Below are 6,702 nucleotides of genomic sequence, written 5' to 3'. Positions count from 1 at the left end.
TTAGACGTTAGGTCATAATCCGTCCATAAATTGGCAATAGAAGAAGTTTTATAGTTGAAATCTGCTACAAACAGAGCCTTTAAGGTAAAAAAAACACAATGGTTCAAGTTGACTTCACTATTTTTTGTTGGAGAAAAATATTTAAGGACGTGCTTCATTTTCATCTTAGACATCAAAACTTTATGGGATCCAGTGGAAATTCCATCTACAGGAAGCCATAAATATTCTGATTGTTAGACTGAGTTATCCATTCAACAAATGCTCTTCTGTTTGCATCTGAATGACTGCTGGTGGGCCACTGCATACTTGTCCTGTGCCAAAAGCATGCTGGGGAAGGAACTTGTGCACCACGCGGCTGCGCGGCACATTAAATATTAATTTGAAGCGCGACTGTGTGTTCTTTTATTTATTCAATATTTCACCCACTAAGATTCAATGTTTGAGTTAAAAAGTTCTTTGGAGCCCATTGTTTCATCGCATAGGGCTTTAAAATGCCCACGGGTCAGAAAAACCTCTGCAGTTACACTTTGTTCCTTCCGCCTTCACAGTAAACGCAGAAGAAATGCTGCTTTTGTACTGTAACGCTCATTTGGTGTGTTGACTCATGCGGTGCTTTTGACTTAGTTTGACTCTTCTTCTCTATTCTAATATCTTTTCCACTTTATAGTGCATATAATATCAAAATTCCGCCACCCTCTCAGAGAGAAATGAGGCATGTTACATCAGGGTTAAGAGTAAAAAAAAAAGAAGCTTGTAAAGTTCTGTGAAATCGCTCTGTGATATTTTAGTAGGAAAATTAGATTTTCAGCAGTGCACTCTTTTGGATTTGAACCAACATGAACATTAGCAGTGAATTCTTATGTTGGTGTTTTAAGCCATCAATAAAACTACAAAGGGAGGGAAACCGTTTTACGAGGAACTTTGAGATGCAGTATATGACACTTTTATGGTATAGAAATGATGTGATTGTGTACAAAGCTGGGGGAAATGCTAAACTTTGGTATTGCAGCGATTACCATTTAAATGTTAAGACATGCAGGTTACAAAAGCTTAGACATAAAAAGGCATTTAAGACTGATTAAATTTAGGGTACATTATTTTTGCTGAGGGATTCATGTCTGGGAGTGTTGTTCTAGAGCAGGGATGTCAAGCTTATTTGACATCGTGGGCCGCACGCAGCTCACTATGAGCTTAAGTTGGCCAAACCAGCAAAACTCCCCTTCTTTCAATGTAAAGATGTTTAACTACACATTTAGACCCATGTAATATAGGAAAAAGAAGTGCAATTTCAACAGCACATCTCTGATTTTCAGTTAAATTGCAGAAAAAGTTCTCACTGCCCAGAAAATATTCCTTTCCCCCCCTTTGGACCCATTGTTAAAAAAATTTGAAATTCTTTTAGTAGACAGTGGATCTTTTTATTGTTATTATTTTTCTATTACTTAATTACTTTGGTTTAGTATGAATGACGATGGTGGATATCTTTATCAGTATGAATTAGTACGAAAAATCCTAAAACTAATGGAAATACTGTTAAAAGTCTAAAGTCCATGCCCTCCTTCCCATTTTCCAAAGCCATCCAGTTGGTGTGATTCTGATCTTTGGTGGGCTAAATCTGGCCCCTGGACCTTGTGTTTGACAGCTCTACTTTTTTTCCCTGTATGCTTTTGCTAGAAATTGATTTACACTGTGAAATGCTGTCTGATCAGTTTTGCTATATTTAGCTAAATCTGAGGAGAGAGTATAAAGCTTTAGAATTCATCCTGTTACTTTTGTCAGCAGTCGTGTCATCGGCGAAAACTAGCCACCTGATTCTAATGGCAGCCGTACTTGCCCACACCATAATACTGCCTCCACTGTGATTGAGAGATAATGTGGTGTGCTTCAGCTCATGGGTCCTTCCTATTCTTCTCAGTACGTTTTTCTACCTATTATTCTGATACAAGTCGATCTTCAGTTAATCTTCTTCAGTCCAATGTTTGTTTGTTTTTGTTTTTTCTGCAGTTGTGTCGACTCTTTTACATGTTTTCTATTAAAGTCTACTTCCCGTGAGTGTAACCACTGGTTTACCTCATTGTAAACTCCTTGTAATTCCCTTCATGAAGGCGTTTTTTTGATTGTAGACTTTCAGAGTGAGATACCTGCCTCCTCAGAAGTATTCTTCACTTGGTCAATTATTCTTCTTAACCATGGAAATAATTCTGCCATCATAATCTGTTGTCATATTCTGTGCCCTTTAAGAGCTTTAAGACCTTGTTGATTTAGGTTGTTAAAGTTTTTCTCTGATTTCTCTGTCATCTCTTTGGGCCTCATATATAACTTTACAGTGAAAAGTTTTAAAATACAAATCCTTCATTTGCAATGAAAAAACAAGGCCTCACCTGGCCATGAAACTGTCTGACGCCTTGATTTAAAATCCATTGTGTTGCTGTGCAGAGGCAGAACTACAAGGACTGTCTTTGTCCAACAAATTTTGGCCCTAATTCTAAAACTTGAGCAAAAAGACTAAAAAGGTAAATCCCAAAAAGTTGATTCTGTTCATCTGGATGTAGCATTTTCAAGTGTCCAGATGAACAGAATCAAACCTCTGAGATTTACTTACCTGGATGATTGAGCATGCATCAAGACATTCAATAGTAAAATATACTAAAACAAACAGCTGTCGAGCTGTAAACAGGTTTGCTTTATGGTCACATTAATTTGAGTCCTTTAGTTAGGTCTTTACTTCTCTCTCTACATCTGCTATCTCTTTTCAGCTTTTCTACAAAAGCTGAAAAAATACAAGTTATGACAGACCTTCTTAATAATTGATTAAAACATACAGTACCTCAATTTACTTGGACTAGTACAGAACAAACAAAAACAAAAAAACACTCAGAGATGTGACACAGCCCAATCTGAACCCAACAGTCTGAGTCACATAGAAAGTCGACAAACAGGCAAACAGTTTTTTTTCTTTTAATTTTCCTTTTCTGTTTTCACTAAGTTGCAGGTGTCGACAAACGAATTGTATCTCCACTTGTAGACTTAATAATGCTTGTAATAAATTAACAACTGCTGCAGTTTTACGAGCGCTCCGAGATCAGCACAAGGTTTATTCTTAACCCTCCCCTCTTTTCTTTTTCATAATCAAAATTCTAACTTGTTTGTTAGCCTTGTGGCGCTCTCAAAAAGCACCGAAAACATCACAGCCGCCCACCACTGGCAAGGCATTAGCATGCAACAGATGTTGTGAGGCGCCAGAGTTTCTCTTTCACAAAGACTGCAACAAAGCATCAAAAACAAACTCATGTACAGATGTACCTGACAGCAAAAGAGAGAGCAGAAAGGGGTTGGAGCAAGCCAGTGATGCTGAGCTCTGCTTGTCTGAAAACTGTCTCCTCACTAAGCTTGGGGTAAATTCAGCTGCCACAGGTGATATACCTGATGTGAGGGAGACAAAGAAGCTAAATGGGAGTGTGTTTCTTTTTTTTTAATGTTAGAGCCTTTCATAAATAATGATAAAAATTCAGGAACTCATTGTTCAGGAACTCATTGTTCCCGGGCCTTGAGCTGTAGGGATCTTTCTAAAATGTGAAAAATGTGAAACATTTATAAGCTTTGTGTCCTCTTTTTGAGGTTCTGATGCAGTTGGTCACTGAAGGCTGAAGTCATTTTGGACAGCGTGGTGCTCACAGTGTGCCCTGGCCTTTGGGATAATCCGACATGATCCAAATTTAATGTGCAGTGAGCATCTTCAAGAGATGGCTGGAGCAGGATTTGATGCATAATTCTCCGCCGTCATCACGAAGATGGAAAGCCGGAATGACTTCTCGAAACCATTATGTTGACTGTGATTAGAGCTGATCTGTGCCTGGCTAAGTAGATGGCAGAGAAAGCGATTTCACATCAGTAAAGAAGTCCCCCATACGCCTTAGTTCTTCTCACGATGAGGTTATTTTGGTCATGACCTGTGTTGTGATTGAATTTCAACAGCAGACAATTCACTGATCAAATGTGATTACCTGCTGTTTTCACATACAACGCCCCAAATCAGCGTCTCAGTTAAGCTGTTTCCATCAGCTATGATCATCGACTTTGTGCTTGAACAGCCATGATGCAAGTCTGCGTTGTAACAATTTTTCTTTTGGGGGGACTGGCTCCCATGCAAAAAAAAAGAAAAAAAAAGTTATGCCAAACATGAATTAAATATAACAAAAATAATGAGCTGGGAGTATTTGCAGTGGCTGTATATTCCCCCCAACACAAATAATGGGGTAATATTGCAGATATACCTGCCTCTAGATTAAATTCACACCCCAATTTTAATGGATGTGCTTTATTTATATGGAAATAAACAGCGTGATCGTGCATGTTAAGACCATATCCAGATGTTGGCAAATGAGCAAGTGATGAAAGGCCCTCGCCTCGCCAGCTCGCTGTTGCTCGGCAGTCGTAATAGCACCACCAAAAACTTTGACCTGAATAACAGCGACGTGCATCCCAGCCATTGTAACATGAGCATAATGGATTTTCTCTTAATAACTGTTTTAATGGATTCATTTGCATAAGGAAATGAGTAAATACAGTATATGTGCTATCTAAAAATAGCAGTGAATGTGGAACTTCATTGGCTGTATAAAATTGAATTCTGAAGAAGACGAGTGAAGCTGACACCTGTGTCAGTTTTATTTTCCCTCTAGCCAACATGGAGCTCAGCATTTCTGACTCACAGGGTTGACAGATAACTTAAAAAATAAATATATATATATATATATATATATATTACCCTTCACAGTGTTAAACTTTCTGAGGCATTTAACTAGCATCCCCCTCAGCTGCTCATGAAACTGTGGCCCTGATGACGTCTTGTTACGAGGCTCTGGGCAGAGTTTTACAAGATTTGAAGAGTCTGGGGAGCTGAACCTTCTTTAGTGTTATTTCTTTTAAATTACAGCTTTTACTTTGTTACCCAAACACATTTATTAAAGGGCAAATAAACCTATGTTAATGTCGTGGCATTTAGGGTGGTTATTAATATCTATATCTCGATATCTATATTCTTGCATAGCTGTGATTAAAATTATGTTTTTTAAAATAATTACAGACTTATACATATATTCTGACCTTCAAACAAACATTGGCCAGTTAGAGATTAGCATGTTTTAACTACTCTCGCTCATGCTCATAGTTTGAATTTTTGCATACAGGTACAGACACTCTAATAATAGCAATGTTAGCAGTCATTTATAATCACAATTATGCATAAATATAAGCTTTAATACACTTAAAACAAGAGGGATTATATGACATTTACCCCCTGTATAGCTGTAATGAAGGCGGGAATTGGCTATTTTTTGTAGGAGGTTCATTTCATGAAAATTAATGAATGCCTCTCATATGACCTCCCTCAAATTAGAAGATTGCTTTGTACAATTACAGATAACTAAACACAGGAAATATTCACACTACATTTGCTGGGCTGAAAAATGCATTAAATCTGGTAAAAACAGCACCCAGTTTTACAGTTAGCTCCTTGGACATGTTTTATAATTTTGCCTCTGAAATTAGACAGTTAAGATATGATTGAAGTGGATACCTTTCAGCTTTAATTCAAGGGGTTAAACAAAATTATTGTGTCAACTGTTTAGGAATTACTACAATGTTTATACACAGTCCCCCATTTTCAGAGGGTCAAAAGTAATCGGACCGTTGACTGACAAGCAGTTTCATGAGCAGGTGAGACCTGTTCCTGGGTTATTTCACGACAAATTAAGCAGATAAAAGATCTGCATTGGACGTGACTTGCATTTGGCAGCTGTTCACTGGAAGTATCAATATCAGGTTCAAACAGAGGTTGATGCAAGTGAAAGGAGGCCATCACTGGGGTGAAAAAAAAAAACACAACTAAATCTATCTGAGACCTAGGAGAGACTTTAAGAATGACCAAATCAACATTATTAGAAAGAATTAATCAACTGTACAGACCAACAAATGCAAATTCCTGCTATCAAGTACTAAACTCCAGCATGAATTGTAAGTAAAATTAACACAACAACTCATTATTTTCTAGTTATGCCCCAAATATATAGAAAAGATCTGTTTTAGTGATTTGAAATAACTGAGACGATGGCTAGCGAAAAGCTAGCAGGTGTAGCTGTTTCAGCACCCACTTACCATTCAAAGAGCCATTCTTTTAATTGTGCATAACTTTAAGCTTTAATACAGTTTTGAATAAAGTTTACAAGAAATTAATTACCTTTCCTGGTGATATGGAAAGTTTTAACTTGGGAGTCTCCAAGGATTGACTCACTTGTGGACCAGGCTAACGTAGCCACTTTAGCATGTTGTGTGTGCTACAACTGCAGGAGTTGACACTTGGATATTGTTTTTTTTGCACAATAGTTTTTTTTCTTTAACTCATTCCTTTTATATTTTCAGTATTTAGACATTGATGTAAAAACAACTGAGCCGGAAACATTCAAAATCATTGTCACTGGGTATCATTTGCTAGTTACAGCTAACAAAACCAGTCATCTTTTTTTAGCAAGATTACACACTTGTCAGCTAGAAAAGAGGGACCTGCTTTTGTTTACCTCTTTGTGAACTGAAAGACCTACTGTTCCTAAAAATTAATATGAATTTCCAGGGGTAAATGTATCACCAGTATCTCAACACCATTGCTGCAGTAAGAACCAGATAATGCCATTCACTGCACGGCAT

The 6,702-nt window shown here is 37.5% G+C and overlaps 1 long non-coding RNA gene across 1 annotated transcript; it reads right to left on the bottom strand.

Annotated features, from left to right (window-relative positions):
- Positions 1-3,814: 3,814 nt before the first annotated feature.
- On the bottom strand, positions 3,815-6,274 carry LOC120436419. The gene is made up of 3 exons (XR_005610411.1): positions 6,239-6,274; positions 4,005-4,139; positions 3,815-3,857 (listed from the first exon to the last, which is right to left on the bottom strand). It is a non-coding gene; the product is annotated as an uncharacterized LOC120436419 (long non-coding RNA).
- Positions 6,275-6,702: the final 428 nt, after the last annotated feature.

This window comes from Oreochromis aureus, linkage group 23 (assembly GCF_013358895.1).
Source record: "Oreochromis aureus strain Israel breed Guangdong linkage group 23, ZZ_aureus, whole genome shotgun sequence".
NCBI classification, from domain to species: Eukaryota; Metazoa; Chordata; class Actinopteri; order Cichliformes; family Cichlidae; genus Oreochromis; species Oreochromis aureus.
This window is presented reverse-complemented; position numbering and strand designations above follow the sequence as displayed.